The 15,171-nt window shown below is 49.4% G+C and overlaps 1 protein-coding gene and 1 long non-coding RNA gene across 3 annotated transcripts in view; both read right to left on the bottom strand.

Moving 5' to 3' along the window:
- BEND3 (BEN domain containing 3) overlaps window positions 1-7,247 on the bottom strand; it is a 33,776-nt gene extending 26,529 nt beyond the window's left edge. Inside the window, exon 1 of the mRNA XM_045080250.1 lies at window positions 6,817-7,247. The gene's annotated coding sequence lies outside the window, so the exon portion shown is untranslated. The remainder of the gene's footprint in view (window positions 1-6,816) is intronic.
- Window positions 7,248-10,171: 2,924 nt separating this feature from the next.
- On the bottom strand, window positions 10,172-13,521 carry LOC123392127. Of its 2 annotated transcripts, XR_006606835.1 has the most exons (3): window positions 12,102-13,521; window positions 11,599-11,974; window positions 10,172-10,285 (listed from the first exon to the last, which is right to left on the bottom strand). It is a non-coding gene; the product is annotated as an uncharacterized LOC123392127 (long non-coding RNA). The 2 variants fall into 2 exon arrangements; XR_006606834.1 differs by having other exon boundaries at window positions 10,172-11,974.
- Window positions 13,522-15,171: the final 1,650 nt, after the last annotated feature.

Below are 15,171 nucleotides of genomic sequence, written 5' to 3'. Positions count from 1 at the left end.
CACTTTGAGCTTATAAGGACCTTTAACCAAATCTTTGTCCTTTACGGAGTCTCCCACCCTTGAGTGTCACAATACACAGTTACCAGGCTAGGCAGAGGGCAGAGGCTCTCAGGTTAAGCACAGGCAGGAATTGAGTAGAGACTCAGGGAGGAAATCCTGGTGCAGAAGCCCTCCGCGGCCCTGAGCTATTATTATTCACTGATCAATTTCACAAAAAGCTGCAGAGAAAGTAGGAGGCATCAAACTGAATGGGACCTAGGTTGAGATTCCCGTTGATCACTATCGTTATTTCCATTATACAAAGTTAGGAAGTCAACTTCAACACATTTTCTCAACACGTGAATTTGAAAACCTCTATTGACAGAAAGAGCTGAGCATTAAATTATGTGTAAAGATTCAAAATCAATTGTTCATTACAGGGCTATCCAGTCAATAATAACCTACTTCAAAGTTTGCTGGGGAGATGTCAACTGCATAATTAAAAAATGCCATAAAGCAGCTGGAAGGAAATATGCCAAAATGTTAATTACCTCCAATTAGGGGATTATGGATGATTTTTTTCCCTTAATATTTCCTTCTTGTTTCCAAATACTCTACAGTGGGCATGCAACTCTTTGAAAATGAAAAAGAAGTATTTTAAAATTGAAAATAAGAAGTATTAAAATATGAATATAGAACAGAGCCAGGCCATAGTCCCACTTAAGCCCACAGACAGCAACATACTCATTTTGTAAAATCAAACCATTCAACTTTTAAACATTTAAAATATGGATAATCTAAGAAACAATGTAACAACTGACAAACTAGGAAAGGCCTTTCATTTCATATCATTCTCTGAATTATTGACTCTGAAGGTCAAAAATGCTCCTCAGTGTGGGGAGAAAGAGAGATCAGAAAAAGTCTCAGCTCATATACCTGGGTATGAATAAGAAGGTGAAGAGATTGGTTTTTGAACCATCAGGAAATGTCATTTCCTGGTGGGTACATCATAGGCTCTATCAGTGCACTTGCCTGATTCTTGAAGGATTTTCAAAATAAGGCAAATTTCATGGCAGGAAAAAACAAAACAAAATTTTAAAATAATGAGAGCAAGTCTTCTGGATCAGGGATGGAAGGCGGGGTCACCGGAGGGTTTGTGGCTGGCCAGAAGCTTAACAACTCGCCAGGGCAGAGGCCTTGCTTTCTGGGTCTCCGTATTCTGAATGACCACTGTTCAATGTGGTCCTTTCTTCAGGGTTCTCTTGTGGTGTCTGGGAGATGTTCTGACCCGCCTCTGGGGCCCTCCTTCTCTGACTCCTCAAAACTGGCCCCAGCCGGGCAAGCAGAAGCCTGCTCTGAGGGGCCTGGCTCCTGCGTTCAGCAGCAGGAGGTAGTGGGGAGAGGGACGGTCAGGAGGTCTGCGGACCTGAGGAATGGCTGGACCACACAGAAAAAGGAAGGTGTGGTGAGGTGACTGGTTCAAGTGGGCAATAAGGAGTCACACAGAACCTGTCGTGGGGAATTTTCCCTGTGGAGAGCTGAAGACCAGACCACAGTAAGGAAAGGAGGGATCACCTGGTATGGTGATTCCTTGCCAATGCCCACTGCCTTCCCAGGGTCATGGATCTCTTCCCTAAGTGTCCCACAGGTGTCCAAGGGACAAAGTTCTCCAGTGCTGCTCAGAGGGGGCTAGGAGTGGCCAGGGGTCTTCTCATCAAGTTCTTTCCAGAGAACCTGTGCTCATGAGAGGGCAGCCAGACCAGTCCCCTTGGTGAGAGCAGTGTGATGTGAATCTGAGGCACCAGGGGCTTGTGGCTGGCCAGGACTCACCCAGGACCAGCAGCAGGCCCCGAAATGGGAAGTACTTGGGCTTCCTGAAACCTCGAGGTTCAAATCCCAGCCAGCTGACTCAGGATTCTAGCCCACTAAATCGGAAACATCCACTGGACTTAGCACCAGCCACCAAGCTGAGGTACAGTCCAGGAAGACGAGGCCCAGCAGCCCTGACCTCCTCACGCCACGCGGCGGGGGCAGATCTTCCTCCTTCCCAAGTCACGTTCTCAAATGCAAAGTGACGCAAACTCTCACCACAGGAAGGGCTGCTGGAGAACGGGAGCCCCAGAAGAGCACTGTCTTTAGAACCTGGGACCAGGGAGCTGGGGACTGTGCCGGCTGCCACATGCAAGGGGTAAAGCGGGGAAAATACGCTCGGACCGTTCCTGATAAAACATCCTCGGGATTTCAAAAAGGTAAAGACCTAACAAAAACTCACCTCATCCTTTTCACAACTGCCACAACTCATCAGACTTTGTGATAGTTCTCTGTCATATCGATTTTAAAAATTAAGCAGAGAAAAGGAGGGCAGCAGCTCACATTCTGGAAGGCCAGCTGGCAGTCCGTTCCCCAGGTGAACCCACTCGCAAGAGCCCTCTGACTTTGCAGGCAGAGAACCAGGGAGGGCAGCGCAGTCTGTGCCTCACTTGGGGTGTGGGGTTATCACAGAGAGCAGGGTCCCAGGTAGGCTCGGGGGCCTCACTCCAGACTTCCAGAAGAGCCTGAGGAGTGGGGCATGAGTGCGCCACGCTGCTTCCTCCCTTCCCGCCGAGCGCCCATTTGTAGGTGGGCTCTGGTGCAGAAGTCACCTGGTCCATGGGCCCCTTGGACAGCCCGGGATCCGGGCTCTGGACCACGGACCACCAGAGCAATGACGAGTGCAGCTGATCTTGAAGAAAATCGAGAAAAACCTACCGAACTTCAGGGTCAGAAAGAATTGGGTTAAAACCCTGGTCCCCCTACTGTTCAGTTTATTAACCCGGGGCAAGTGGCTTCCCCACCCTCGGTTCTTTCTTCTGTAAAATGGAGTCGAACACACTACCCTACCTAAGGAATTTTTGTGAAAATTATAAAGGACAAAGTGACTGGCACATAGCACCTAGTAAATGTTATCCATTTTAAGGCTTTTTTAAATAAGATTTTCGGGGCGCCTGGGTGGCTCAGTGGGTTAAATCTCTGCCTTCGGCTCAGGTCATGATCTCAGGGTCCTGGGATTAAGCCCCGCATTGGGTTCTCTGCTCAGCGGGGAGCCTGCTTCCCCCCCCCACCCCCCACCCGCCTGTCAAATAAATAAAATCTTTAAAATAAATAAAGATTTTCAAAGTCACCGTAATACTGGATAGTTCTTAAAACTACAAAATTAAGTAATATGCCAAAGCGTTTGACAGCTTAGTGACTTTTCTTGTCAACGAAAGAAACGAAACAAACTGGAAGGGGGTGAAATCAAATAAAATGCTCTCCCTAAGGACAGAAAGAATGTTCCCATGCCATCTGCTCTTGCGGGGCGCGGGGCTCTGCGTTTACAGGATCAGCTGGGAGTCCCGCGGCTCTCGGAACCCGGCCCTCTTGGCACTGGCATCCCACCCCTGGGACTTGTAGGACATGTTTGCAATTTGTTTTTATTTTTAGACACATCTGCAAATGCAGTTTGAAAAATACCAGTCCTCACAAAAAACCAGGGCAATTTTCCCCCGAGTTTTCGAAAGCTGTAATTGCTGCTGCCTTCCTTACTCAGTCGGAGGACAACCGCATCTTCCAGCGAGGCCAAGAAGCGCGACCTCCGCCCGGCAGGCTGGCCCGCCCGCAAGCTGCTGTCTTACCCTTCAGACTGTCTTGTCTGAACCTGAGGAAGCACGATGTCCTCCTCCTCGGCTAAGCCACACTCTCAAAGCCTTCCTGAGGCCAAGAGGGGCTACCTTCCAAAAACATCAATGGGGAAAGTTGCCGGACTTGTAACTTTAATCTCGGCACCCAGATGCTGGGGCTCAAGGAGGAAAAAAGGCCAGCACACCCTAGCAGTCACCCATGTGACTGCCTGACTGTACAGTGGTGACTAATTTTCCTAGGAGGTACAAGCTGAGTTTCCTCTGTTCTTTACTTCCCACTTTTTCAGAGTACGTCGTCTTGTGACCACATGAGCTAATTAGAGTTGGGGCACAGTCGGCTGTAAGCACCCCCCACCCACCCCCATGCCTCCATCCTTCCCATCACTACTAGCTCCGTGCTCAAACCAACATTCCCCAACACCCAGGGCAGACCGGGGCCCCCTGACAGGCTGTTGTTGGAAGAGCATGCGACTCTCGATCTCAGAGTTGTGAGCTTGAGCTCCACGCAGGGTGTGGAGATTACTTATATAATAAAAACTTGGAGAGAAAAAAAAGGCCAATGAGTAATTTATTCAAATTGAGCAATCAATGCAATTACGGACACTGATGCAACTGTGTTTCACTGGCCACTGAAAACCTAACAGGAGAGGGAAGAGCAGGGCCATTGGTAGAGAACAAAGAACTGAGAGGGTTTATTTTAAATAAGATGTTTCAAGTTGGATTGAATAGGAGGGGTGGTCACCCTACCAGGTGAGCTGCTGAGAAAAACCCGGCTGGTTTGTAACAGATCTGATCATTCAGTGACTAACATGCCAGGCATTAAGTACAGCTACCAGCGAAACAGCGCCTCTCCTGTTTGACACCCAGGAGGCCTGAGGCCAAGCAAGCAGCACTCTTAGCATGACATGTGGGGGTCATGTGTGGTGGCTTGTTCCAGAAGCCCCAAGACCCGGAGCTGAAATAATGTTGCAAGAAATACCAGAGCATAAGAAGGGACAAGAACAACTGTTCAATCTGGAGGGGGAAAGAAAGAGCAAGAGCGAACGATGCTCACAAAGCACTTAATAAAATACCCCATTTGGAGGGCACATGTGTTGTGACTTTATATTTTATTAAAAAAAAAAAAATCACATGGTAAGATTCACTCTCTGGGGGGGGAAAGGTACACAGTTCCATGAAAAAGAACATGCATATACACCCCTGTAACCACCGAGGGGGAGGAGGCAGAAAAGTTCCGTCAGCCAGAAGACTAATTCTGCAAATAATTCCCCCAAACTTACATTAGCCAGTAAGGGGCACAATGAATAATAAGGGAGGCCCCCATAATTCACCACCTTTCATCTCAACCAGGTGCCAGGAAAAAAAGGCTACATCCCACCTCCCATCCACGAACACCAAGTTATTTTTGCTGCTTGGCTAGCAACCTTCATGTGTTTCTACATTATACAATTTTGCGGTATTTAAAAGACACATCCCCAGATTTTTCATCACGGTGTCAATTCAATTCATAAAAGCTTCTTGTTTCCTTCCTCATTGCTTCAGGGGCTTTTTAGCTTGAAAAAGTGGCAGGTGGGACATTCTGCAGGAGACTAAATTTCCACCTCACCAAATCTGTCAGGGTTGATTCTAATTTTTCTCTTCCTAATTATTAAACATTCTGCAGTTCCTCTGCTCATGTAAAGGATGTTCTGGAACCTAGAAGGGCACCACCAAAAGGGGCAGTACTAGTTAAGTGTGGGCAACACAGTACCCTCTAATAGGTTACTGGGATGAAGATCTTGTCTCTTAGGTCCTAACTGGTCTCTGTTCTTTGCTGGAACTACTGCTGTGTGCGCGGTGGGGGAAGGGAAGGGCATAAAACTTTTCTGTACAATGTCCTGTATGGTGATATGAAACCATGAACTAGGGACGGATGATTAAACAAAACAGAACAAAAACCAAGGGGGCTGGGGTACGGATTAACAGAAGAATCTCCTCCATCCCTCTCTCACATACCCAGCAAGCCAGAGAGCTCACTTCCTTGCCTCAGTTTCCTGCAGCCACAGCTTTCTGGCACGGTGAACAGTCAAAAGTCACTTTAAGAAGTTGAACATTACCAACTGCGAGGTGCTTATTAGCTCTATTCCGTGCCCCCTCGTCTGGTTAGCCTCTGCGTGTACAATTCTTCCAGCCGGGCCACCTGAGCAATCAAACTCTCTCACCCCCGTAAAAACACCTTGTAAAAAACTAAGCCGCGACACACAAGGCCCTCACCAGCGTTGCCCCACAGCTCACCGATAAGGCGAGGGCAAAGTCTGCGTGGGAACTCGCGTTTACAATAAAGACGGAAAGGGGGCGGACGGTCACGAGGAGCGCCGAGCGCCCTGGGCTGCAGCTTTGCTGCCGGCCGAGAAGGCCCCGCGCCAGGCCGGGTGCACACCCAGGGCGCCGGGCCCGCCTCCAGCTCCTGGGCAGCGGGAACCGTGAACCGCGCCGTGGACAGCGGGGGAGGGAGCGCTGCGCCCCCTGGCGGCGGGGCCCTTCCCTATCCGCTCCGGCGGCGGCCGCCGCCGCCGCCGGCCTGCCTAGCTCCATTTGCAGACTCCGGAGGCAGCGTCCCTCCGAACGGGGGCTCCTCCGGCCTCCAGCTCCCCGCTCGGCATCTCCCTCCAGTCCCCGCCCCCTGCTCCTGCTCTGACACCCCCTTGTACACGCCGAGCCGTGCCCCGCCGCAGCCCGGCCGAGCGCGAGCGCCGAGCCCACCGCGGGCTCCGCAGAGCCTTCCGGCGGCCCCGGCCGCTCCATCGCAGCGCCAGGCGGGGGTGCGGGGCCCGCGCACGGCGCGAGTGGGGCGGGCGGGCGGCGGCGGCGCGGACCGTTCCACTCCGCGCTCCCCCCCCGCCCCCGCGCGGCGCGCGTGCTCCCCGGAACGCCATGGAGCCGCCGCGTTCCGAGCGGGCACAAAGGGGCGCGCGGCACAATGGGCGCGGCGAGCCCGTGGGCACTGGGCGCCAGCTCGGGCGGCTCGGCCCTGCGCGGGGGTGGGCGCTCCTCCCGGCGGGCGCGCTCAGGGCAGCCCCCCTTCGCGTCCCCTCCCCTGCTCCCGCCCCCACCCCGGCATGGATGTTGCAGCCACTCGCCCGTCCGTCTTGCCCCGGAGCCGCCACCGCGCGGCCGGCTTGATCCGCCCCGCACTTACCTGGGACGCGAGTTGTGTACTTTGCAGAGCGGGCCCGCGCCGAGTTTGGGCGCCACGTGGGGGGGTGGGGGAGCGCGGGGCCGGGGAGTGGGGGCCGCGCGCGGAGGGCCTGGCCGGGGCGGCCCGGGGAGTTGCTGGGGGCGGCGGGAGGGCGCCGTGTATTTTCCCCTCTCTTTGTGTGTGTCCGTGCGCTGCGCTCTCGCGTGACGTGACGGGACTCCGTGTGTCATTTCCGCACAAGGACACAGGAGCCCCCGCTGCAGTGGAACCACAACCCCTCCGCCCCCACCCCTGGCCCGCCCCTCCCCCTCAGCGGGGCACACGCGGGACCGGCGGCGGCGCTCGGGCGTGAACGGCCGCGGCGGGGAGCTGGGGCGCGCACTCCGGGGACCCGGGCGGCCCTGCGCGCTCGTCCAGCGCCGCGCCGCTCCACGTGGGCCCGCGCCGGCGGCTCCCGGCGGGGGGCGGCGGCCGCGCAACCCACGGCGCGCCCGGGCAGCGCTGCCTAACAATGTCCCCTGCACGCCGTGTGCTCTCCCCCCGCGAGTCATCGCTCTGAAACGTGGTTGCTCAGCCTCGAGGAGTTTGACCTGAAAAGCCTCTTTTTCCACTTTTTTTTTTTTTTTTTTCCTCCGCGGGACGACGACTGTTGCGGGTCGTCTCCTCCCCTCGCGCCCGCGTCTCTCCCCAGTTTTTGGCATCCCGGTCGTGGCCCCGCACCCCTCCACCCCGGGCGGGGTGTTCCCGCGCCGCCATCCGCACAAAGACCTCGGGGCGCCGGGACCCGGGTGGCTCCCGGGGCCCCCGCGAAGCCGGCATGGAGTCCGGCGGGGCGCGGGAGAGCGACCCCGGCGCTGGGAAACGCAGGCTCTGGCCACTCCCCCGGCAGGGTGGCCGCCCTCTGTTGTGAGCCGGAGCGGAAAGTCACCCTTTTACTTGGAACCCGAAGTTTTGGGGTTTGAGGCTACAGAGCAAGACATTCAGAAGTGCGCGCGCTAGCAGACCCACATGCCACCGACAAACCCACGGGGTATCTGCGCCGAGCGCTTAAAATAGAAAAACACGAGTCACCAGTTCAATAAAGGTTGATTCTTTCTACTCCTAACTCCCGGACTGTAGATTCCAAGTTGATAAATACAAAACCTACCCCTCGGGTATTAAGTCTCAATGACTTGAAGGGGTGTGGCGGGTGAAGGTCAGGGAAGCCCAATCCAACAGTTAAACCACGTTTACATTTTAGGCAAACAATGAGAATGTAGATTTAAAAAAAAAAAATCCTTTAATTTGCCGGTCGGAGTAAATATAAAAAGAAAAATGCAAATGATCCCATCTGCTGCTCACAGCTGACTGGCTGCAGGAGCGAGCCATGTGGCCCAGCCCTGCGCGGTCAGTGAATAGGTAGAATAGATTTTAAAAGAAGGCATATGCTGGCTCCTTGCTGCCCAGTTGCGGGGAGGGTTTGAATTAACGTATAGGTCTGGATTACCGTATCCTCCGGACCCCTCCAGTTGGGAATTTCGTAATTATGCAAGTTCTTTCCCTTCGGGTTTGAAATCAAAAGGCGCACGGTTATCTAAGACCTTTGAGGAACTACGTGGAACATTCTGGAGGCTGTATTTGGATAGCCCATTTTGAGAAGTCAGTACTAATTGCTATGCAAAATTAGCAAGCCTCGGGGAGAACCGAGCTCTGCATCCAGGGGGTGCTTTTATAAAAGAATCTATACGTGCTCAGTGTCATTCAAAACAGGATGATGAAAAGAATGGGGCCGAGATAGCAGCCCTTCAAATTCAAAAGACTTGAGACGCCCTATCTACATTTAAAATAGGGCGGAGGGAGGAAGGCAGGAGGACCGCTTGGGGGAGAATGGTTAATTTATACATTCCCAGAAGACGGAATGGAGGCGCTTCGGTTTCTGCCGGGAACTTGACTTTTACACTCACACATTAAATAACATGTATAATACGGTATATCGCTTGACTCACTTAACAGATACAGCAGTTTTAGTCTCACCTTCAATTTAATGTGACAGTTATAATTAGAATTTAAAGAGTATAAATTGCATTTCATTAGTTCAGTTTTCTAGGATTTCCCAGTAGAAGAGTTAGGAAGAGTTAAGAGTAGCATTTAAGCTCACTTTGCATTTTTAAACCGCTTTACAGAAGTGGTTTAAAAATGTAAAATGACCTTGTTACGTTGTTACAAAGGGGATTAGATGAGATAGGTGTTGTGACGATCTATAGCTTTAGCCGGCCCTCTACTGTAACAACTGAGGTGTTTAGAGAGGAATTTAATAAAACAATTCAAATAAAAATAGAAACCAACATTTCCTTGTGTTTGAAACCAAGAATTTTGTCAAATATAGTAGTTTTGTTAATGAATAGCATCTCAGGCGAACAGCATGCTTACCTGACCGCTGACTTTTTAAAACATCTTAGAGAAATGAGAGTGACCTTGAATATTATAAATTACACATCTTAATTTGCATAACAGGATCAATCTACTTAACAAAGCTGTTCATTCCAAATAAGTTATTAACAAAAAAGGAAATCATTGCTATCTAGGAAATGACCTACCTTCAAATGGTTTTGTATGCTCTTTTTGTTTTGTTTCATAAGGGAAAATAGTATATGAAGTTGAAGACAACAGCCAAAGCTGCATTGGAATAGTTTAACTTGTATTTTGGAGGCTTAAAAAAATAAAAGGTCTGAAAAAAAAAATAGATCTGAAAGTGCATGCAAATAAAAGTAATGCCTTCTGAAAAAAAGATGAATAAACATGGAGTAAGATGGGGAGAGGAATGACGTATAAAAAACAATTCCTGCCCAACACAACCCAAAGTCAGTAGGAGTGACGCCGGGTCCTGGTTCATGGGGATGTGTGTAAAGACCTTAAAAATAAAATAATTAATAAATCCCTGAGTTTTAGATATCTGCATGATTGGCAATTCCTTAATTAGAAATGCAAGTTTTCTTTGCATTAGAAATTAGAAATGCAAATTTTCAAGTTTTCAAATTAGAGTTGTTGCAATTGATCTAAGGAGCTCATTTCCAATCTTACCTGAGTCAGAAGCAGCAGGTAGATGGGCTCCCTGACCATACAAAGGATTCACACAAAACACTAGACCAACTCAAAAGGAGAATTGCACAGCCTTTAATAAAGAATGGGATATATACATAATGTAAATATATATAATTCAGAGTGGCAGACAGACAGGCATTAGGTTTCAGTTATCTTGTAACTGCTATTCTAAAGGTTTTTATCATCGCTAAAATATATTTATAGTTGCCAAGACAATATTTAGTAGGGCTTTTTTTCCCCCCTCAGTGGTTAAGTCTTAAAACAACGCAACAGATTTCACTGTTACTTGTGAGACATTTCCACTTTATTTCTTGCCTGCTGGATGTATAATTTTGCCAATTCTTCCACTTCAAACAGAAGTAGCTGACAGATCCAGATTCCATGAATACTGACAACAGAAAAGTAAGAAGGAAAAAAAGGAAGTGGGAACACGTATTAACTTCATTAAATAGAACTTATGGAAAGACACACCTTGAAAACTAACTTGCAAAACTGGCTTTTGTTTGGGAAATTAGGCTCCGGGAGTTCAGTTTAACCCCTTGTGTGCTGGGGCGTGGGGGCGGGGAGACCTACCTTTAGTGGAATCCAGAGGAGGTAAACGACCCAACATGGGGGAAAAGATTAAGTTCTGAATGAAAATGCTGCAGAGAATTTGTGCTGGGCAGTTCTTCTGCGTGGAAGGACTATTTAATAATTTATAGGAGCTTGCGATTTTAAGTACCCAACACAGCCATTAAGATCTGATTTTAGCTGAATATCTGGCTTGCACAATAGGATTTTGCAAAAAGAAATGTTAGGAAGAGTGAAAATCACTGCAATCCCTCTCTCAATTTCAAGCCCTTGAGAAAACAAATGCCAATCTGAACTATAGCTCATCCCAAGCCCAGAGAGCTGGCTGGAGGCATCGCAGGCCCAGCGCCCCCGAGCCCAGAGGGGCGCCCAAGGGCCTGCAGTCAGAGGAGTCCCCACACTGATCACACAGCTGTGACTGGCAGGGAGCAGGGAGTAAAGGGAGGCCGCTTTCCCAGCCCATCGGTGCCCATTAAAAAAAGAAGAAAAAGAAGACATACTCTCCTAGTAACCGGCCAGTTTTTAAGAAATGATTTCAGGCTGTGGATCAAAAGAGCCTTTAAATGAAATTATATACATACACAGATACATCTTTTTTGGTCTTAGTTGACCTGCCTAAAAATCTTTCTATACAATGAAACACCTCATAGAAATGAACTCGAGGACCAGTGATTCTATTTCTAAGATTCCTTCCCGGGGAGATACTCAACCAAAGCTACATCTGCAAGTCTGTTTACTGCAGGATCGTTCATGTTAGCAAAAAAAAATGGGAGGTGATTTGAAAACCTGCTCAATAAATGACACATGCCAGGCATACTACACAGGCTTTAGAAAGAGAAGTACTTTTTCTACACAGACAGAAGAAAGTCTAGACCACCTTACTGAGTAAAAGACAGTCACAGATCTATTTGAAAGAAGACTTGGGCTGCCTCGGTTTTGACCTCAACTTTCTAGTTGGGTTCTTTCCAGTTTGTCTCTAGGCTCAGTCAGAAGACCTGGAGGGCAAGACCATCCCTAGAAGCGAACCAAAACTACCCCCGAAGCCATAAGGACCGGGCTGAGCCCGTAAGACGTAAGACCCCACCCAGGACTGACTCCAGGACAATGATCCTTTTGACCTTCTCAGCCTACCTGTAGGTACCCGCCCACCTTTGCACCACATTTTTCCTTATATAAACCTGGAAGTCGTTCCACTTTTCTGGCCATAGTTCCCGAGAGGAAACACACCCTTGTTTTCTGCTATTGGCCTCTTTGAAATTCCTTTTTTGTGCAGGGTGCCTTTCTGGCTCAGTTGGAAGAGAATGCAACACTGGATCTTGGGTTATGAGTTTGAGCCCCAGGTCCGGGTATATAGATGATTTTTAAAAAATGGTTTTTTTTAATTCCTTCCTTGTTCCACCACTTGTTTCTCTGCCTTTGGATTTTATCAGTGGCGACGGGCTGAGCCTGGTCTGTTGGGGATTCCTGGAGCCAGGTGCCCTCGCACTTCTGTGTGTCATGTGTAATCCTGTTTTTGTAAAAAAAAAAAAAAAAATGCACATGTTATTTCTGTGTGAGAAGACGGGGGAAATGGGGGGACCAATGTTACAGGATGGCAGGGAGGAAAGGGAGATGTTGACTTGTTCACATAATACCTTTGTGTCCTGTTGGGTTTCATTTTTTTCTCACAATGGGCATCCACTGCTTTTGCAGCTTTGTACTCCCTTCCCACAGATGAAGGCCTGAGTCGTCACCAGGACCTGCAGAGGGAAAGTCTCCCGAGAGTAGCTAAGTCACGCAGAGCTGGTGGGAGAGTCTGGATTTTCTCCTGTCACCAGGCTCCCCTTTATCTCCATGTTCTTAGTAGAAAACAGGGCAAGATCTTAATACGGCTCCAAAAGTAAAAACGGCATTTGGCTGCAGAATTTGGGTCTCCCCTTCCCCAAGCTTCTGAACTGTCAGTATCTTAGGTACGTATGTATTTAATCAGAGAGAGCACAAGCAGAGGGAGCGACAGCAGAGGGAGAAGCAGGTTCCCCACTGAGCAAAGGAGCCGGATGTGGGACTTATTCCAGGCCCCTGGAATCATGACCCGAGCAGGAGGCAGGCAACTTAACCCACTGAGCCACCCAGGTGTCCCATGAATTGTCAGTATTTTAGAGAAGTAACCGTGACTGTACCTAAGGATTTCCCGAGAATCATGGCACATTAAGGTCTGAGAAATAATAAATGCTAACTACTTGATTATACCAAGAAGGAAGCTGAGGTAGAAAGGAAAGGTGGCTTGCCCAAGGCACATTGGCTTCTGGAATGATGTTTTTGGGTTCCTCTTTGTTATTCCTACCAAAGGCCAGAGTAAAAAAAAAAAGAAAAAAAAAGAAGGAAAGTCAAGAGGCCACAAAAAAGTGAAATACACAAGGTCTGTGCTTCGCAGAGTGTTTCTTCAGAAGAGCAGCCCCTGCCGCCAGCCGCATCCTTCGGTGAGCAACTTAGCTCTCCTCCTGGAGAGGCCTCGGGGAGTCCAGGTCTGGGCCACAGGCCCCTGCTCTACTTCTGAGGCATCTTTTCTTTCCTGGTCATAGAGGCTGTTAGGAACTCAACTCTGACCTCCCCCTAAATGCATGTATTGAAGTCCTAACCCCTAATATATCTCAGAAAATGGACTATATTTTTTAATAACTTTTAAAAAATTGTATTTATTTATTTTTTGAGAGAGATGGAGAGAGAGTGCGTACTCACACAAGCTGGGGGAGGGGCAGAAGGAGACGCAGGCTGGATCCCAGGACTCTGGGATCATGATCTGAGCTGAAGGCTGATGCTTAACCGACTGAGCCTCCCGGGTGCTGGGAGGACTGTATTTAGAGATAAACTCTCTAAATTATTAAACTCTCTTAATTACAGAGGTAATTAATGTTAAATGAGATCATACGGTGTGCCTCAGTCCAATGACTGGTATTCTTTTTTTTTTTTAAATTTAAATTCAATTAAATTTTAAAAATTTCTACTAAGAACATGAGTCGCCTGGGTGACTCAGTGGGTTAAAGCCTCTGCCCTTCAAGTCAGTCATGATCCCAGGGTCCTGGGATCGAGCCCTGCATCGGGCTCTCTGCTCCATGGGGAGCCTGCTTTCTCCTCTCTCTCTCTTTGTCTGCCTCTTTGCCTACTTGTGATTGATCTCTGTCTGTCAAATTAATAAATAAAATCTTTTGAAAAATAAATTCAATTAAGTAACAGATAATATATTATTGGTTTCGGAGGCAGAGGTGAGTGACTCATCAGTCTTTCACAACACCCAGCGCTCTTAACGTCACGTGCCCTCCTTAGTGTCCATCACCCAGTTACCCCATCCGTCTACCCTCCCCTCCAGCAACCCTCAGGTTGTTTCCTAAGATTAAGAGTCTCTCAAGTATCTTAAAAGCAGAGGGAGAGTCACCAGCGATGCGCACAAAGAAATGGGGACATGAGAGCCATCAGGGGACGTGAAGAGAAGGTGGCCATCTGCAAGCCAGGGAGAAGGGGCCTCAGGAGAAACCAAGCATGCTGGTACCCTGACCTTGGACTTCTGGCATCCAGAATTATGAGAAATAAAGATCTGTGGTTTGAGCCCCTGAGTCTGTGATATTTTGCTACGGCAGCCTGAGGTGCCTAATACAGAGACTCTGTCCCCGGGAAGCTGTAAGAACCTTTCTGTGAACTCCGGGAGGCAAGACCATGTCCCAGCGCTCCATCTCCAAACACCGGGCTCCTGCCTCAGACATGGTGGATTCTCACCGAGTATCTGCTGCAAAGATAAATGAGTCGCTGTTAGATATCATGTTCCATTCCTTATCCTTTTTTTTTTTTTTTATAGATGAAGAAACAAAGGGTCGAACATGAGGAACAGGATGGGTCCTAGTCTGCATGAATGGTGTCTGGAAACGTCCCTGGAACCCCCATGCCGTTAGAAGGGACAAGCCCAAAAGCAAGCAGCTAATCAAGGTTGGATCCGCGCCACGTGCCAGGACGGCACCCCCCTCCCGGGTATAGAGCCTCATGAAGTTCTTTCCGTTGTTGTCTTAGTGTGCTCCGGCCACCGTAACAAAAATACCCTACACTAGGGATCCAGAAATGGATCTTCTCACATTTCTGGAGGCTGGAAGTCTGAGATCAGAGCACCAGCATGGCCCGGTTCTGGTGAGAGCCCTCTTCCTGGTTTGCAGGCAGCTACTTTCCCGCTGTGTCCTCCCACGGTGGATAGGAAAAGAGCAAACTCCCTGGGTATTTCTTCTCACTGATCTTGGGGCGCCTGGGTGGCTCCGAGGGTTGGGTGTCTGAACTCTTGGTTTCAGCTCAGGTCATGATCTCAGGCTTGTGAGATTGAGCCCCGTGTTGGGCTCCACGCTCCGCAGGGAGTCTGCCTGGGATTCTCTTTCCCCCTCTGCTCCTCCCCCCTGTTCAGGCCTGCTCTCCCTCTATCTCAAGTAAATAAATCCCTTTTTTTTTTTTTTTTTTTTTCTGGCAATGAGAGAGATCACAAGGAGGCAGAGAGACAGGCAGAGAGAGAGGGGGAAGCAGGCTCCCTGCTGAGCAAAGTGGCCCGTTGCTGGGCTTGATCCCACAACCCTGAGGTCATGACCTGAGCTGAAGGCAGAGGCTTAACCCACTGAGCCACCCAGGCACCCCTCAAATAAATAAATCTTTTAAAAAAGCACTGATCCTGTCAGGAGGGCCCCACCCTTACGACCT

Source organism: Mustela putorius, unplaced genomic scaffold (genome assembly GCF_011764305.1).
Source record: "Mustela putorius furo isolate JIRA1106 unplaced genomic scaffold, ASM1176430v1.1 tig00000450_pilon_pilon_pilon, whole genome shotgun sequence".
Taxonomy (NCBI): Eukaryota; Metazoa; Chordata; class Mammalia; order Carnivora; family Mustelidae; genus Mustela; species Mustela putorius.
The sequence above is the reverse complement of the archived record's forward strand: the minus strand, read 5'-3'. Positions and strand labels throughout refer to the sequence as shown.